The 17,728-nt window shown below is 43.1% G+C and overlaps 1 protein-coding gene across 6 annotated transcripts in view; it reads right to left on the reverse strand.

The window, feature by feature from the left end:
• nrg1 (neuregulin 1) overlaps positions 1-17,233 on the reverse strand; it is a 78,333-nt gene extending 61,100 nt beyond the window's left edge. For 5 of the 6 annotated variants that reach the window (XM_085414586.1, XM_085414590.1, XM_085414589.1 and 2 more), the window contains exons 1-2: positions 17,126-17,233; positions 15,896-15,968 (exon numbers count right to left, since the gene is read on the reverse strand). The gene's annotated coding sequence lies outside the window, so the exon portion shown is untranslated. Of the gene's footprint in view, positions 1-8,157; positions 8,645-15,895; positions 15,969-17,125 lie in introns of those variants that run through there. The other variant, XM_085414587.1, reaches the window with a different exon arrangement.
• Positions 17,234-17,728: the final 495 nt, after the last annotated feature.

Here is a 17,728-nt window from a genome sequence, read left to right on the forward strand (position 1 = left end):
CATCTGAAAATAATAGTTAAGCAGATATGGATAACTATTGTATACATGTGAGTTCAAAGGTGTACAATGGCTGCATACTTTTTTTTTTCTTTTTCTTTTTTTTTTTTTTTAAGTACTTCAGGCAGGGTTTGTACACCTTTTTCAGGGTCAAATTCAAGCACTTTTTAAGCACTTTCAAGGTCCATTTTCAAGTTTTTCCATTGCATTTTACCTCTCCCCCCCCCCCTTCAATTCACATCACCTCAGTAAGACCATGTGAAAATTAAAACAGATCATCCTAGGTGAACTTAAACACCTTTGTTCCCCTTTTGTTATAACATAGAAAAACGCACCACAGAAAAATACTGCAAAAGGAAAAGGTTTTCTTAGATCAGGGGTGGGCAATCTCAGTCCACAAGGGCCGGTGTCCCTGCAGGTTTTAGATGTGTCCTCGAACCAACACAGCTGATTTAAATGGCTAAATTAGCTCCTCAACATGTCCTGAAGTTCTCCAGAGGCCTGGTAACGAACTAATCATGTGATTCAGGTATGTTGACCCAAGGTGAGATCTAAAACCTGCAGGGACATTCCTAAATGATCACCTTTAAAGTGTTCGTGCTAATAACTAGGGCTGGGCCATATCATACCGTTCACGGTAATACCGGTATAAAGTTGGGCAACGATAAGAAAATTAAATATCGCGATAGAATATGGGTGAAATGCGCATGCGCAGTGCCTTTGTTTTCATACGTACATGGCGGAAAAATGAGAAGGGCGAAAGTGGATCGTTGAATGAAACGGATGAACCAGAATTGGTTTGTAAAAATGCTGCAACTTCAGTACTGTGGAACTGGTTTAGCTTTCGTCCGTCAGATACACAACAAAACACTATTTTTGGTAGCGCATGCTAGCGGGCCGTCGTTATTACCGTGTTTTTTGAAAAATACGGCACACTTAAAATCAATCCTTTGATTTTTCTGAAAATCAACAGTGCCCCTTATAATCCCGTGTGCCTTATGTATGAATTCCAGTTGTGTTTACTGACCTCCAAACGATTTTATGTGGAACACGGCGCTTGAAAATCTGTCAAATGTTTTAGTACGACTTTGCTAAGCTACGAAGCCGCACTGCTTGATGGATTGTCAGAGCATTACGGCTATTGTAGGCAGGAGCCTCGCAGAGTGATACGTACTGCGCTTCAACATAATATTACCGTACTGTGTGTGTATAATCTCATTTTAAGTTTTGTGGATATTACAGTGGGGCAAAAAAGTATTTAGTCAGCCACCGATTGTGCAAGTTCCCCCACTTAAAATGATGACAGAGGTCAGTAATTTGCACCAGAGGTACACTTCAACTGTGAGAGACAGAATGTGAAAAAAAAAATCCATGAATCCACATGGTAGGATTTGTAAAGAATTTATTCGTAAATTAGGGTGGAAAATAAGTATTTGGTCAATAACAAAAATACAACTCAATACTTTGTAACATAACCTTTGTTGGCAATAACAGAGGTCAAACGTTTACTATAGGTCTTTACCAGGTTTGCACACACAGTAGCTGGTATTTTGGCCCATTCCTCCATGCAGATCTTCTCGAGAGCAGTGATGTTTTGGGGCTGTCGCCGAGCAACACGGACTTTCAACTCCCGCCACAGATTTTCTATGGGGTTGAGGTCTGGAGACTGGCTAGGCCACTCCAGGACTTTCAAATGCTTCTTACGGAGCCACTCCTTTGTTGCCTGGGCGGTGTGTTTTGGATCATTGTCATGTTGGAAGACCCAGCCTCGTCTCATCTTCAAAGTTCTCACTGATGGAAGGAGGTTTTGGCTCAAAATCTCACGATACATGGCCCCATTCATTCTGTCCTTAACACGGATCAGTCGTCCTGTCCCCTTGGCAGAAAAACAGCCCCATAGCATGATGTTTCCACCCCCATGCTTCACAGTAGGTATGGTGTTCTTGGGATGCAACTCAGTATTCTTCTTCCTCCAAACACGACGAGTTGAGTTTATACCAAAAAGTTCTACTTTGGTTTCATCTGACCACATGACATTCTCCCAATCCTCTGCTGTATCATCCATGTGCTCTCTGGCAAACTTCAGACGGGCCTGGACATGCACTGGCTTCAGCAGCGGAACACGTCTGGCACTGCGGGATTTGATTCCCTGCCGTTGTAGTGTGTTACTGATGGTGACCTTTGTTACTTTGGTCCCAGCTCTCTGCAGGTCATTCACCAGGTCCCCCCGTGTGGTTCTGGGATCTTTGCTCACCGTTCTCATGATCATTTTGACCCCACGGGATGAGATCTTGCGTGGAGCCCCAGATCGAGGGAGATTATCAGTGGTCTTGTATGTCTTCCATTTTCTGATGATTGCTCCCACAGTTGATTTTTTCACACCAAGCTGCTTGCCTATTGTAGATTCACTCTTCCCAGTCTGGTGCAGGTCTACAATACTTTTCCTGGTGTCCTTCGAAAGCTCTTTGGTCTTGGCCATGGCGGAGTTTGGAGTCTGACTGTTTGAGGCTGTGGACAGGTGTCTTTTATACAGATGATGAGTTCAAACAGGTGCCATTCATACAGGTAATGAGTGGGGGACAGAAAAGCTTCTTACAGAAGACGTTACAGGTCTGTGAGAGCCAGAGATTTTCCTTGTTTGAGGTGACCAAATACTTATTTTCCACCCTAATTTACGAATAAATTCTTTACAAATCCTACCATGTGAATTCATGGATTTTTTTTTTTTTCACATTCTGTCTCTCACAGTTGAAGTGTACCTCTGGTGCAAATTACTGACCTCTGTCATCATTTTAGGTGGGGGAACTTGCACAATCGGTGGCTGACTAAATACTTTTTTGCCCCACTGTATACATGGTTATGCTGAGGATATGTCGGCCAATTTCCACTGGAAATGCCCTTTGGTTAAACTGTCAGCAAGGAATTTGCATTTGCACTGTTAAATTTTTATATAGCTTTAATCCACATAATAAACAGCTGATTGTTTAAGTGAAAATACATTGTTAGTGGAAAGAAAAATCAAAGTTGTGGACCTGTAAAGTATTTTGTCTAGTGTCAATTATATTGTCAGTTATATCGTTATCGCAAATTTTCAAATGTATATCGTGATAAATATTTTTGGTCATATCGCCCTGCTCTACTAATAACATCATGTACAGTAAGTAAGTACAAAACAACAACTACACTACACACTAACTACACAAGACAACACACTTGAGACTCCAAACACGGTAAACTTCACAAGTCTCTCACCTGTGAAAACTCACTTTCACCCTTTCTTTCTTTCGCTCGCTCACTCCTAAAACTTCCCCCTCTTCCTAAACAACGAAATGTCACATTTCCATATATATTTTTGATTGTTTAACACAAATAAGGAAGGGTGTTTTTTTTCCTTTTTTGCTCACAAGCGGAGAGTGTTTGCTAGCGCTGTCCTTAGAAAACGCCATTTTTACCGTGTCTTCCAGTAGTAAACGCCTGTTTTATTCAGGAAAAGACATCGCGTATACTTTTGATCATAACTCTGGTTTTACATGGCCTATCAACACAATTTAAAAACTGGTATATAGTTTGAAGTCAGTACTTGTGACAAACGTTGAAATGGAGACTCTGGGTCCGTCGTAAAGCCTTAAGTTGGCTAGCTATGTATTGGGCTAATGTTTAAAGCTTTCACTTGAGTAAAGTAACTCATATTACTGCTAAGTAATGTTAGCTAAGTTCACAGCATGCTCCATAAATCTCCATGTCATAACTAACCGCTATACTAGTGCTGCCGTATTGCATCACACTCACTGCATTTCAATCATTTATCCCTCTCTGTTTTTGTACCCCTGTTTATTTTAAAGCTCAGTTTTTAAAACCTTATGGTGTAACTATAGCCCAGCCCATGCAGCAGTATGTTAATGACTAACCTCGTATTGTGGATGGATTACCTCAGTAATTCTCCTGACTGAAGTTTCGTCTCTTTACAGAATTCTGCCATGCAATTGCGTTTGTTCCTAACCATCGCGAACCCTCATGTTAACTTTTATCGAATGGAAAAAACAAACAAACTAGTGTTCATAAATAAAGCGAACCTTGGACAAGTCATGGTGAACTTCTGTCGGAGGGGCGCTTTTTTGAACTGCAGGTTCTTGAAGGATAATACAGTTTGAAGCTGGAGGATCTCTTTGTAAATATCCGATAGAAGCTAGGTCCCCTAACTTTCAGTAGCTGTTGAAAGGATAAAGTTGTGGTATTGGTGTGGTGTTGGCCAGAGGGGCCGATGGCGCGATATGGCAGCCTCGCTTCTGTCAGTCTGCCCCAGGGCAGCTGTGGCTACAACTGTAGCTGCCTCCACCAGTGTGTGAATGTGAGAGTGAATGAATAGTGGCATTGTAAAGCGCTTTGGGTGCCTTGAAAAGCGCTATATAAATCCAATCCATTATTATTATTATTATTATTATCAGTGGTTAGAAATACCATTATTACTTTAGGATTAGTTTAACACAAAGTCAGGGCTGACCCGGTACCATTTCTGTGAGTCACAGTGCACAGCATAAAGGTCCTTTCACATCGGACGCAGCATGTGCTGCTAATGCTAACTAAAAGCAAAGGATCCAGAATTTGTTACGGTGGCTGCTGAGCTCTGTGGGTTTTTGCACCTCTACCTGTACTAGATTCACCTGCTCCTTGTTGTTTTTATCTCTGACTTTATGTCCTCTACAAGAGTTTCTGTTTTCTTTTTGCTGGTTCTTCAAATGTTCAATAAAAACGTATGCTAGTCCTTGATCCCCAAACTGGGAAATTACAAAGTGACCTGGAAGGAATTGACTTGGCATTCCAAACCTATTACAAAATGTTATATGCACAACCTGCACAAGCCAACACAGAAGATATAAAAATGTTTCTTAATTCATTAGATTTGCCATCAATTGGTGAGTGTCAAAATGAATGCCTAAACAAACAGATTCAGAAAGAAGAATTGGAAATGGCCTTAAAGAAACTAAAAAATAACAAAACACCAGGTACAGAAGGCCTGCCGGCTGAGTGGTATAAGGCATTTGAGGTGGAGGTGCTTCCAGTTTTGCTAAGGTCATTGAACTGGACATTAGAGAATATGTCCAGTTCAATCATGGTCTGAGGCGATCATAACAATTATACCTAAAGACGGTAAGAACAAAATGCTGTGCCGCTCATATAGGCCGATATCAGTCCTAAACCAAGGTTATAAGCTTTACGCCTCAGTTATATCTAATAGGATAAACTCATTCATCCCAGATTTGATTGATGAAGATCAAACTGGATTTGTTGGGGGCTGGCAAACCCAAGACAACATAAGACGCTCTCTCCACATAATCAATAATGTAAGAGAAAATAATCATAAAGCGGTACTAATTAGTCTGGATGCCGAAAAGGCCTTTGATTGCGTGAGCTAGAGGTATTTGTTTTTGGTCCTAGAAAGATTTGGTTTTGCTGAAAACTCCATTAACAGTATTAAGACATTATATTCAATGCCTACCGCGAGAATCAAGATAAATGGACGAGTCACGGACCGTATAAAGTTGGAAAGATCTACTCGTCAAGGTTGTCCCTTGTCTCAGACTCTTTTCGCTCTTTACATTGAACCTTTAGCACAGGCAATAAGAGAAAATAATAGTATTCATGGGGTCGTAGTTAATTCAAGAGAACACAAAATAGCCTTATATGCTGATGATGTCCTTTTGTACTTGTCAAATCTAGACCAGTTCATCTGGACCCTTTTAGATTTGCTGGGAAGGTTTGGGATGTATTCTGGTTACAAACTCAACATAGGAAAAACACAAATTTTAAGTTTTAACTATAGCCCGTCGAGTGAGGTTAAAAAATGTTTTTCTGTTGATTGGTCTCTGAAAGCAATTAGATATTTAGGAGTATGGCTGACTAAATCGTTAGATGACTTGTATAAAAAAAAAAAAACTTTGAGCCTGTGAACCAAAAGATTAAAGAGGACCTCACTCAATGGTCAACACTTGTTTTTGATTTTAGTGCGAGAATGGAGGTCATTAAAATGTCAGTCCTACCCAGACTACTGTATCTGTTTATGTCTCTACCGATCAAAATCCCCAAATCTCAGTTCCATGACTGGGACAAACAAATATCTCGATTTATTTGGAGGGGGCGGAAACCTAGAATTAAATATAGCACATTATTAATCCTTAAAGATAAAGGTGGCTTCTCCCTCCCAAGTCTCAGAGATTACTACCTTGCTGCTCAACTCAAAATAATTATACAATGTTGTGATGACACTTATGGGGCCCGATGGAAAGACATTGAGAATATGTGTGGGGTCATTCCAATACAAGCCTTGATAGGAGATCAGAAGCTGGCAACAGCCTACCAGAAAGAACTGAACCCTTTCGCATCTTTTACATTGCTTATCTGGTTTGAGTTAGTGAAAGAACTAAATCTAAGGAACCACATTCAAGTACTTAAGTGGGTGGCTTATGACTCTGAGTTTAAACCAAACCAATTGGAGTTACAATTTAAGAACTGGTCACATAAAGGCATTAATGTATACTGTAAAATACTGGATAAGAATGGCCTGCAAATTTTTCAAACATTACAAGAAAAATATGAGCTAGGAAAAAGTGATTTTTTTCAGATACCTACAATTACGGCAGTATTTGTCCTCAAAAGTGACTAAAGAAATTAATACACAATCCAATGAAATAATTAATCTGATTTTACAAACATACTATAAGGGATGTAAGTCAGTTATCTCTAAACTCTACCAGGGCATATTGAAAAGTAGGGGAACTTCAACAGATTATATAAAGGAAAGATGGGAGAGAGAGTTGTCCTCAGTTATAACTTCTGAGCAATGGGACAATATGTGTGAGACTGCCATTTCAACCTCATCCTCTGCATACTGGCGAGAATTTAGTTGGAAAAACCTGGTACGATTTTTCATAACACCAAAACAACAAACACGGGGAAATTCTTCATGCTGGAGGAGCTGTGGGGAAACTGTTGCAAACCATACCCACATATTCTGGTCGTGTCGAAAACTTTCTAAATTTTGGGAAGATGTTATATCAAAGATAGAACAGACTATAGGCTTTAAATCAAAACAACATCCTGTCATAAAATTTTATTTAGGAGACCTACCCGAAGAATTAACAAGCAATGACAAATATAATTGGGCAGGGATAGCTCAGTAGGTAAAGTGGTCGCCCCATGATCGGAAGGTCGGCGGTTCGAATCCACTTAACGGCTACCCTGAGGTACCCCTGAGCAAGGTACCGTCCCTACACACTGCTCCCCGGGCGCCTGCTTAGTGGGCTGCCCACTGCTTCACTGAGTGAATGGGTCAAATGCAGAGAAAAACAAGTAATTTCCCCATGGGGATCAATAAAGTATCCATTATTATTATTATTATTATTATTATTATTATTATTATATCTCCTGAAGATTCTTACTGCTGCAGCAAAAAAAGCAATTACTCGTAAGTGGCTCTGTACTGACCCCCTGTTCTGGACGACTGGTTGAGCGTTGTTGAGGAGATTCATAAAATGGAAAAACGTACCTTTTTGTTAAGGCTGCAAGCTAATATTTATACCACAAGATGGGACAAGTGGTTGAAATATATCCGAAATTCGAATGTTGTGTGTTTGGGGGTTTTTTTAATTAAATTTATTTTTTCTTTCTCCTTTTTTTTTTTTTTTTTTTTTTTTTTTTTTTAAAATGACATCAGAAACAGCAGTATGCGACATTACGTGATGGCAGAGCTTCAGTTCATCCTTTGTCATTTTTTTTTTTTTTTTTTTTTTTTTAATAAATAGGACAGGGGGAATGAATGAGAGAAAGAGGGGGAGAGAAAGAAAGAAAACCAAAGGGGAGAAGAGACGGTGAGAAGGGGGGGGAAGAGAGAGAAAAAAAAAAAGAACTCCTGGGTCACCTGTATGGAGAAAAAAAACAAAACAAACAAAAAAAACAAACAGAGGAGACAGCAAACAACAAAGAGCAACATAATAATAGAGAAAACAAAGCACCATCACAATAAACTAGCTAGTCATAGATATCAATATTTACTAAATAATAAACGATATTGTGCAGCACGCAAGATAGACAGCGCACAGTGTGCTTTGAGGCAGCAGCCAAGAAAGCTTTAGTCCGCGTCTGTGAATACCCATGTGTGCATACCTGTGTGGATCAGCATGCTTGCATTCCAAAGGTTTCTCCATGTAATGATCTGCTAGGGAGTGTGGGGGGGCCACAGCCCCGTCCTCCAGGGTGTGAAGCGGGTATGGAGGAGATCAAAACTCCAGACATCCAGAGGCCCCCAGAACACAAGAGACCATGGAAGACCAACAGAGGGGCAGCCGCGCCACTGTTCCAGTAAGAGCTGAGGAGAGTCCCAGATGAGGGCTCGCCCAGCAGCCGCGGAGCAGAAGTCAGGGGGAGTTGCAGTGACGCGCCCGTGAGCTCCGCCGGCCCCCAGCTGTGCCTGAGTGACCGAGCCCCAGGCCGAGAGGCCGGGGGCACCCCACCTCCAAAGGGGCCCGAGCGAGCCCCAGGCCCCAGGCCCCGACAAGCGGCCGCCAAGGAGTGAGCCGGTGTGTACCCGGACGCCCACCCCCAGACACAAAGAACCGCCAACACACCGACACCTGAGGGAGTCCGCCACCAGCAGGGGAAGTGGTGGTGGGTGGAGATAGGCCTCCAAACCTTGGAGGGCCTGAGGTGTCCCCAGAGAGGTGGCGTCTGATACCCAACCTGACATATAGACACAGACATACAGGCACACACAGACACAAACATCCATTCCCACCCTCATACTCTCATATGCACTCACTCCACACTCAACCAACGTGGAGACAGACATAAAGAGACGCTGTACACACAATCACACTCCCCAAGCGTACTCTACAAACCGGGTCTAGGTACCCTTGCCCCTGGAGGGGGGAATTGCACCCAGACCCGGGTGGTGTTACCCTTTTCCCTGCGGTGGGGAGAGGCAGACCACCCCGACTCCGCAGCAGCAGGGAGGCCCCACACCCCAGACCGCAGTCGGACGGCCAACTCCTACTAGCCCTCCCGCTCCAGCAGGCCGCAGAGAATGGGGGTGGGAGAAGACTCCAAACCTCCCTCCACCCGCTCATTGTAGTGTTGATGCATATGTGTTCTAAGGTGCAATTAAAACCCAGGAGGGCATGGAGCTACCTGCCAAGGAGCAGCAGGTAAGCGCATAGTCCCTCCTGCTAGCCCTCAATGACTAAGTGTATTTAAAATTGAGAGGTGGGCAACGACGTCAGGGGTGAGGTATACACCCTGATGGTAATTTGGACTCCGTGATTGTGCCCACCCCCAAGATCCTATATGTATGTGTAATGAGAGTGTGAATAATGTGAATGTCTAAGTTGTGGGATAAAATTGAGGCAGAGGCAGCCAGAAGGGGACGGGGGGGGGGGGGGGGGTAGCCTCCTCTGCACCCTGGTGACATACCCCCACTCCAAGGCCCTGCATGTGTGGGTGGTTGCCCTGTTTGTGCCTACTCACATCTATATAAACTTCTGCATGCCTCTCCTAGGCTGCTCTTACATCTGTAGATGTGCTGTCAATTCATGAATATAAAGTCATGTTCTCACTGCCAGAATTGCTTTGTGGGAAAAAGCTGTGCTTTTCAGTCGACTGCTTGTTTTGTTATGGTTGTTTTTGGTTGTTTTCCTTTTCTGTTGTAAAAATATGTAAAACCTCTATTAAAAACTAAGTAATAAAAAAAAAATTTAAAAAAAGGAATGCTAATTCATAACGAAGAAAGCTTTGTAACTATCCCCACTAGTGAAGACTGTCATTTCCAAAACACTGCATTGCCAAGAAAATGGTCCTCATTTAGGGCTGCTCAATTAATCGAATTTTAATCACGATTACGATCTGGGCTTTCAACGATCATTAAAAATGACTGAGCCGATTATTAGCCCCTCCCTCGTTTATCCGCGACACCTTAAAGGCCGGTCCGTGAAAATATTATCGGGCATAAACCGGTCCGTGGTGCAAAAAAGGTTGGAGACCGCTGATTAAGAGGACCCGAGGGAAGCTCGGAAAGCTAAGCAGAAGTTATTTGGAGAGGAGAGTGACTGCCGTTGGTTGAAAAGAGAGGTAAAAAAAAAAAAAACTTCAGTGGTGTTGCACACTATTTTATATTATTTTTTAAAGTCATTGTTAACCCTTTAAAGCCGTCAGAGCAGCACGCTCCGTTTTGTGTAACTATTTTTTAAATCCCTGTAGAACCTGGACCATGTAAGCTAGCGCAATAATTTGTTTTGCATATGAAACCAGAGGAGTTGTACTTACATCTGATGCCATCAGCTTGTCCTCGGTCACGGTTTCCTTCCACATATAGCTTTGCAAAAATTGCATAAAAAGCGCTTGCAGGAACAAAAACATAATATTCCAGAAACACGCTTCGCTGATCCGATCAGCTGTTCGTAACACTTCCCACAGTGAAACAGGCGTCAGCGCGAACTATCACATGTCCGCCATTTCCTGGCCGAAACCGGAAGTGACGTCATTTTCGCGGAAATGTAGTTTTTTTTACTTGTAGGCCTTAAAGGCCTATACTGGTCATGTTTGACTTTTCTGAATAGTTTCTGGGATGCTTAGAACTCGAATTGCACTGCTGGAAATAGTTTATTTTGATGCACCTGCTGTTTTCTTTGAAAATTTGCATCATAGGATTGTTTTTTTGTTTTTCCTGCAGTATATAAAAATTGGTGTATCTCCAAAATAAAACTATGAACACACTCAAAATAAGTTTCCTGTTGTTGTAAACTATTTTTTGCAACTTTTTTGTATTTAAAGTTTTGAGGGATAAACCTCTTAAATTTCTCCAAGTAGAAATATATGTAAAAAAACAAACAAAAACGATTTTCAATTTTTTTTTGTAGTTTATTGCACTTTTTTGCAATTAATGTAGTTACTATGGACTTAATGCATACATATTATTAAAATATGGGCTATAACAGTTGTATAGCAACTTGAAATGCTCCCATAAATGGCACTACAACATGTAAAAAAATAATATAAGCTCTGGCGGACTTGGTTCTATAGTAGGTCTTAAAGGGTTAAATAAATATCGTCAAATAATCGTGATCTCAATTTCAGTGAAAATAATCGTGATTATCATTTTTGCCATAATCGAGCAGCCCTATCCTCATTAACTGGAAAAATTAAAAAATAATCTTAATTCTAACCAATATAAAAACCATCTAATAGATCACATTAGTCTTGATACAACCTCTGCCATCACATTTGATCAATCCCTTTGGGCTCCTTTGATCGGCTTCATCACCTAGTGGGGGTGGGGGGTCATGGTTTGGTCCTGCCTTCGCTATAGAGATTGACAGACCACGTGACTTTCGCACATTACATGCTGGGAACTCGTGGCAAAACAATCCAAGTACCGCATGAAATGCAAGCATTTGCAGCACCGCAAAACGTTCATTCTTCGGTTCCAATAAATTCTTGCTTTTTCTTTGCCCCCGAAAAAGGTATGTACAAAACGAAGGAGAACAATGCCGGTCCGTACAAAGACAGACTTGATGAAAACTCAAAGAAAAGATACAAGGAAAAAAAATCAAAGGAGTGAAAGGGTTAGACCCTTACGAGCACACAGAGGGACAAAATACGTTAGCGTGCTGCCCAACTTTCACCACGCTCATATTTACAATTATACGCTTCTTGGAGTGAGTGCATACACTCGTGAAGTTTAGTAACTTCAGGTCACTGCAACAAGCCCCAGTTTACCAACGGATGGGTACAGGACCTTGAAATGCACCGTGTAGAACGAAAGACCATCGTACATATCATAAGTTTACCAGTCTCACAAATCGTCTTCATAAATACACATTCGTTAACCGTTTATTAATAGGACCTTTGAGCTCAACGGTAATTAATTAGTAGTGGAAATAATTTCTGGTATGCATTACAGAAATATAGCAGTGACAATAATATTGTATGCTGTAATCGTACTGGGCAATTAGTGATACAAAAAAACTGTTTTACCCTGTGAATAAAAGTATATGTTTTTGTCAATGTACCATAATAACAGAAGCGAAACGCAATATTGTGTCAGGACAATTCACTATTTATGCACAATAAACAAAGGAGCATAGCGCCACAATTTCTATTCAGCGCCAGACTTGCTTGTAACCTATATCACCAATTATGTTAAGAAAAATGACGTATTAACTACTACAAAACACTGACCTTTGTGGAAATGCTTGGAGCAGACTAACATGTGAGCTGGAGTGTTCTGAGACGTTATATTTGATCTTTGAATGGCTGCAATCCAGGCCACCCGTCGCCTCTTTGTTACTTCGGAAACATGGCTCGAACAATTTCTCTTCAACGACGTAATCCGATAACAACCGATCTCTTTACCCGTCTGCTTTCCGTGGCTGTCATGCGACCGGCTATTGCAGTTAATAATACAACAGCTTCTTGCCATTTTTTGTGTTTCTTTTTATCGCTGTATAACTGATTTCAATTGAAAGCCTGCGTGCACTAGTACCTCCCAGAATTCTTTGCGGTTTTACCCCTGAATGACGTCACATTTTCAATCTATCTCTATTGTGGTTGATATGGGGTTAGGGACGGCCTTAGGGCGTCTGGGGAGTCCCTAGGGACGTTTCCCTAGAAGGCCTAACCTGGGGGATGTGGCCATGACCTGGTTAGGAGCTCTGGGGGCTCTTAGATGGTGTTTTCCTTGTGGCTGCGTACAGCAGAGATGGGGGAGGGTCTGTGCTGGCGGACGTTGGTTACTGGCCTGGTAGCCTGGCTGCCCCTGGGAGGGTCCGGGACGGGCGTGGAGGCTAGGGGGTCTGGGGCCGGGCCTTGGGGGCTTGGGTCCTGGCTGTTGTGTCACCGGAGCAGTGGGCGGGTGGGTGCAGGGGACCTCTGGTGCATCGGCCCAACTAGGGGGCTCTCTAACTGGTGGGGAGTTGTTATATCTTTGCAGGTGGTCTCCTCACTACAGGAGCTCACTCTGCAGGTGGGGGGAGATATATAGGAGAGGTGGAGAATGAAGTCAACCTGGGTGTCTATTGTCTTGTATAGTTTGAGAGATGATTGGATGATGGGGTGGGTGCAGTTTTCTCTGGGGTGGAGTCGGGTGGGCTGCCCCGGACTCTGTGGGGCTGGGCGGTGCTGCTGCTGCGGGCCCCGGACCGGATGGGCCTGGGCCCCCTTGCCCTGGTGGGTTCCAGAGTGGGGGTGCCTACTGGGGTCAGCGGGGGAGCTGGCCCCAGGGAGGGGCCGCTTGCCCCTCCCTTTCTTCCCTCCCCATCCTCAGCTGCCTCCCTATTCCCGCTATACCACACCCACCTTGGGGTGCAGGTATGTCACCAGGGTGCAGGGGAGGCACTCTCCCTCTATCCCCTTCTGGCCGCCTCTTCTGTGCCTCAATTTTATTCTGCAACCTAGACATCCACATTACTCACACTCTCACATAACACATACATATAGGGCCTTGGGGGTGGGCACGTTTTACAGCATCCAGAGGATGGTCGGTGTACTCCAACCCACCTCTGGCGCTAGTGCCCTACCCTCAATTTTAAATGCTTTAGACACTAAGGGTTTTCGGGAGGAGCCGTGCTGCTCTCTGAGAGGAAGCTAGTACCATGCTCTCCTGAGTTTTAAATGCACTTTAGAACAGCACACAGCAACACTACATATGAGCGGGCGTAGGGAGGTTTGAGGTCTTCACTCACCCCAGTTCTGTTAGCCGTCAGGGCTGGGGGGCTGGGAGGAGGTGCTGGCCGTCAGACTGGGGTCTGGGATGCGGGGCCTCCCTGCTACTGCAGATAAGGAGGTGGTCCGCTTGCCTCCACCCCAGAGAGAAGGGTTACATCTCCTGGGTCTAGGTGCGGCTTGCCCCTCTGAGGGCGGGGGTACCTGGACCTGGGATATAGAGTATGTTTGGGGAGTGTGACTGTCTGTGCAGTGTCTATTTGTGTCTGTCTACACGTTGGGTGAGTGCCGAGTATTTGGTTGTGCATATGGGGTGGGAATGCATGTTTGTGTCCGCGTGTGCCTGTTCGTCTGTGTCTATATGTCAGGTTGGGTCTTAGACTCAACCTCTCTGGGTACATCTCAGGCCCTCTAAAGTACGGAGGCCTATCTCCCCTCACCACACTCCCTGCCGGTGGCTGATGCCCTCAGACGTTGGTGTGTTGGTGGTCCTTGTCGTCTGGGGCTGGGCGCTCATGTATGTACCGGCTCACTCCTGGTGGCCGATTGGCGGGGCCAGGCGCCTGTGGCCCGGCTGGGCTCCTTCCGGGGGGTGGGATGCCCTCAGGCCTCTGGGCCTGAAGCTCGGTCCTCTCTGGCACAGCTGGCTGCCGGCAGAGCCCACGGGCACGCCACTGCAACCCCCTCTGGCCTCTGCTCCATAGCTGCGGGGTGACCTCTCGTTTGGGGCTCTACTCAGCTCTTCCCAGTAGGGTGGCACGGTTCCTCCCCCTTTGGTGGTCCTCCTCGGGTCCTTGTACTCTGGGGCCTCTGGATATCTGGGGCCTGGATCTCCTCCATACCTGCTTCATACCCTGGTGGACGGGGCTATGGCTCCCCACACTCCCTAGCAGATCGTTACATGGAGAAACCTTTGGAATACAAGCATGCTGATCCACACAGGTGTACACACAGGTGTTCACAGACGCGGACTACACCTTTCTTGGCTGCTGCCTCAAAGCATATTGTGCGCTGTCTATCTTGCGTGCTGCACAATATCGTTTATTATTTAGTAACTACTGTTATCTACTGCTAGCTAGTTTATTGTGAAGGTGCTGTTTTTTTATTATGTTGCTCTTTGTTATTTGCTTTCTCTTCTGTTTTTTTTTCTCCATACAGGTGATCCAGGTGTTTTGTTTGTTTGTTTGTTTTCTTTCTTCCCCCCCTTCTCACCGTCTCTTCTCCCCTTTGGTTTTCTTTCTCTCCCTCTCTTTCTTTCATTCTTTCTCCCTGTCCTATCCCCTAGTCATGTCTGTCCCGTTTGTAGCAACCAAAAATAAAATAAATACATAATTATAATAAAGGTCAATCAAATGGACCAATATGGCAAGGCCATGATGATCCACTTGGTAAAATAAATCCGCTTGGCATCTTTCTTGGCCTTAAGACAACAATTCTGATGGCTAAAGATCCAAACGGGACACAAAAAAAAAAAAAAAAAAAAAAAAGGCTGTGGAAGTCCCTGTGTTAATTTTAAATATGTTAATATTGTCTATTTTCTAAAACGTTCAGATTGTCTACTCTTATTTAATTCACTTAATGTAAAGAATTCACCTGCTTGCTGCATACAATGCTACTATTGCACATTCACCTAATGTATATAATATATAACGTTCTTCTTCTCTCCCCCTTTTGCACATGTCGAGGAGCATGTCAGATTACATTTAACTGCATGTTATACTTGTATAACTATGCATGTGACGAATAAAGAATCTTGAATCCTCCAGCTTCAGTGTGCTAATGTGTTTATATTATTTCAACCATAGCTGTGTAGTTAGTGATCACGTAGCACACCTTTATATACCGGCTAGCCCAGCTTCAGTAACCCTACAAACCTTACTACTGTTTAGTTTTCTGTAGAGCTGTACTACAGTGGCCCCTAGAGACAAAGCATGTACAAACTCCAAAGCACATACAAATTTTGGAGTTTGTACGTGCTTTGGAGTTTGTACGTGCTTTGTCTCTAGGGGCCACTGTACTGTACATCTTCAGAAATCCATCAATCAGAACCAGGGCTGTGCAGAGAGGTTTAAAGGGGCGGGTGCTCAAAGTTAAAAAGGGGCACATTGAACCAGGCTGAATAACAACAACACACATTCATCAAGAATCTAATATGGGCAACAAGGCAAAGCAAACGTAGCCGATGCTTTACCTGATGGGTACAATGTTGCTGTTGAGGGGTTGCTGTGGATAGTGCTGGAGGGCAGGGCTGAGTTGATCTGAGACTGTAAACATTAAAAAGTCCATAGGAGAGATGGTAGCTGATTAAACAAGTGTCATGAGATAATAACAAAATGCAAAGATTGGTGACAGCGCTTGGAACCATAAGGCAACAAAAAACTGTGAGAAATAATTTAGGCTCTGCCTGTGATTCACTCTTTGCTTCTCTTCTTCCTTCCATCCCATCATTTCATATATCACTCTCCACTTGCTGTCTATCTGAGAACAAGGCACAACTTGCTATTGCAATAAACTATAATCTAATTATCCACACCTAACAACTCTTGCACTTAATCTAAAATAAAATGATGACAGAAAAATGTTATAGCCTCACACAGCTCCTACTGTTTCCTCCTCATGTCCTTACCAGGCATGTCTGGACAATGTTATATCATGAGTAATATTTTTTTTTAAAATCCATCTAAATAAAACACACACATGCACGCACACACAATGACATTTTAGACTTTCTTCAGAATACTGTATATACTATGGGCATCATGGTGTTGATCCAGAATCTTTTTTTTTTAATTATTATTATTTATTACTAGAGCTACAATAATAAAGCAATGAGGAGGGGGAAGTAATAAATATGAAATAATGTCATTATGATGATTCCATTTGTTTCACTATCCACTCTGTGCAGGGCAAAGCTTATTACATTTTTAAACTGTAGAGATACAATAATTTTACTGCTGTAAAATCCAAATTTTGTCTTATTTAAAATATAAATCTAATATAATCTGCTTCTTAATGTATGTTCTTTAAAATACAGTGTTTTTTTAATATATTATAATTATAATAATGCATAATTATGTGGACATGCATATTAGATCGTTTTTTAGTGAAATATAATCCCTCCAGAAAGGCAGGAAAAGCCCTGTAACTTGCTTTAAAACTAAATATGTTTCTAAATACTTTAAAACTAAATATGTTCCCTAAAACGGTGACAGAGCTACAGACCCATGACAGCCTTACACAGGTAGCCAGCAGCTATGACCAGCACTACTTGTGCAGTTAATAAAAGGACAGGTAATGTTTGTCGCGCTGTTGCAGTTTGTTTCAGTTCGTCAGTTGCAACAAGACAGCTTACCAACGTGTACAAAATAAGCTAATACTCCTGGGTGCTATACACTACAGTGTACGCTGTACACCTACTTACTGGTTTTGTCGCATCAGTCTGTGTCTCTGAGTTAACTTGTGTTTCTCCTACAGCTCCGGACCGGAAAAAATGCGCGTGCTCTTTGTGAGCTCGTTCCCGGCTCGTAACGAGCGCGTTCTGCCGTTAAGGGCGATCATTGGTTAAATGTGATCATGTGACTGATGCAAGCTAGATCCTTTTATTTAGCAAAATTGTGATTAATAGTTAAATATTATTGTTGAGGGGCACAGACAAGACTCCGCACGCACACACACATTAAAAATATATATATATATATATATATTTTTTTTTTTTTTTTTTTTTTTTTTTTTAATAGTTGCCTCAACAAAAAGGCACCTTGGGCACCCATCAGGAAAGGGGCGGGTGCTCAAGCCCCTCTAGCCCCCCCACCCCCACCTCTGCACGTGCCTGATCAGAACATTATTTAATCTTACATTTTTTTATTTTTTCCCTTGGGGGGGGGGGGGGGATTCCCGCGTACCACTAGAGGGAGCCCATGTACCATGGTTTTAGAATGACAGACTGGATGAATGAATAGAGCAGCGACAGGAAGGAGACACTGGGGAGGATTTTTCTCAAAGAGGAGACACCAAATCACAGCTG

This window comes from Rhamphochromis longiceps, linkage group LG7 (assembly GCF_057381845.1).
Source record: "Rhamphochromis longiceps isolate RC_006_pf linkage group LG7, R_longiceps_female_GT1.1, whole genome shotgun sequence".
In the NCBI taxonomy this organism is placed as follows: Eukaryota; Metazoa; Chordata; class Actinopteri; order Cichliformes; family Cichlidae; genus Rhamphochromis; species Rhamphochromis longiceps.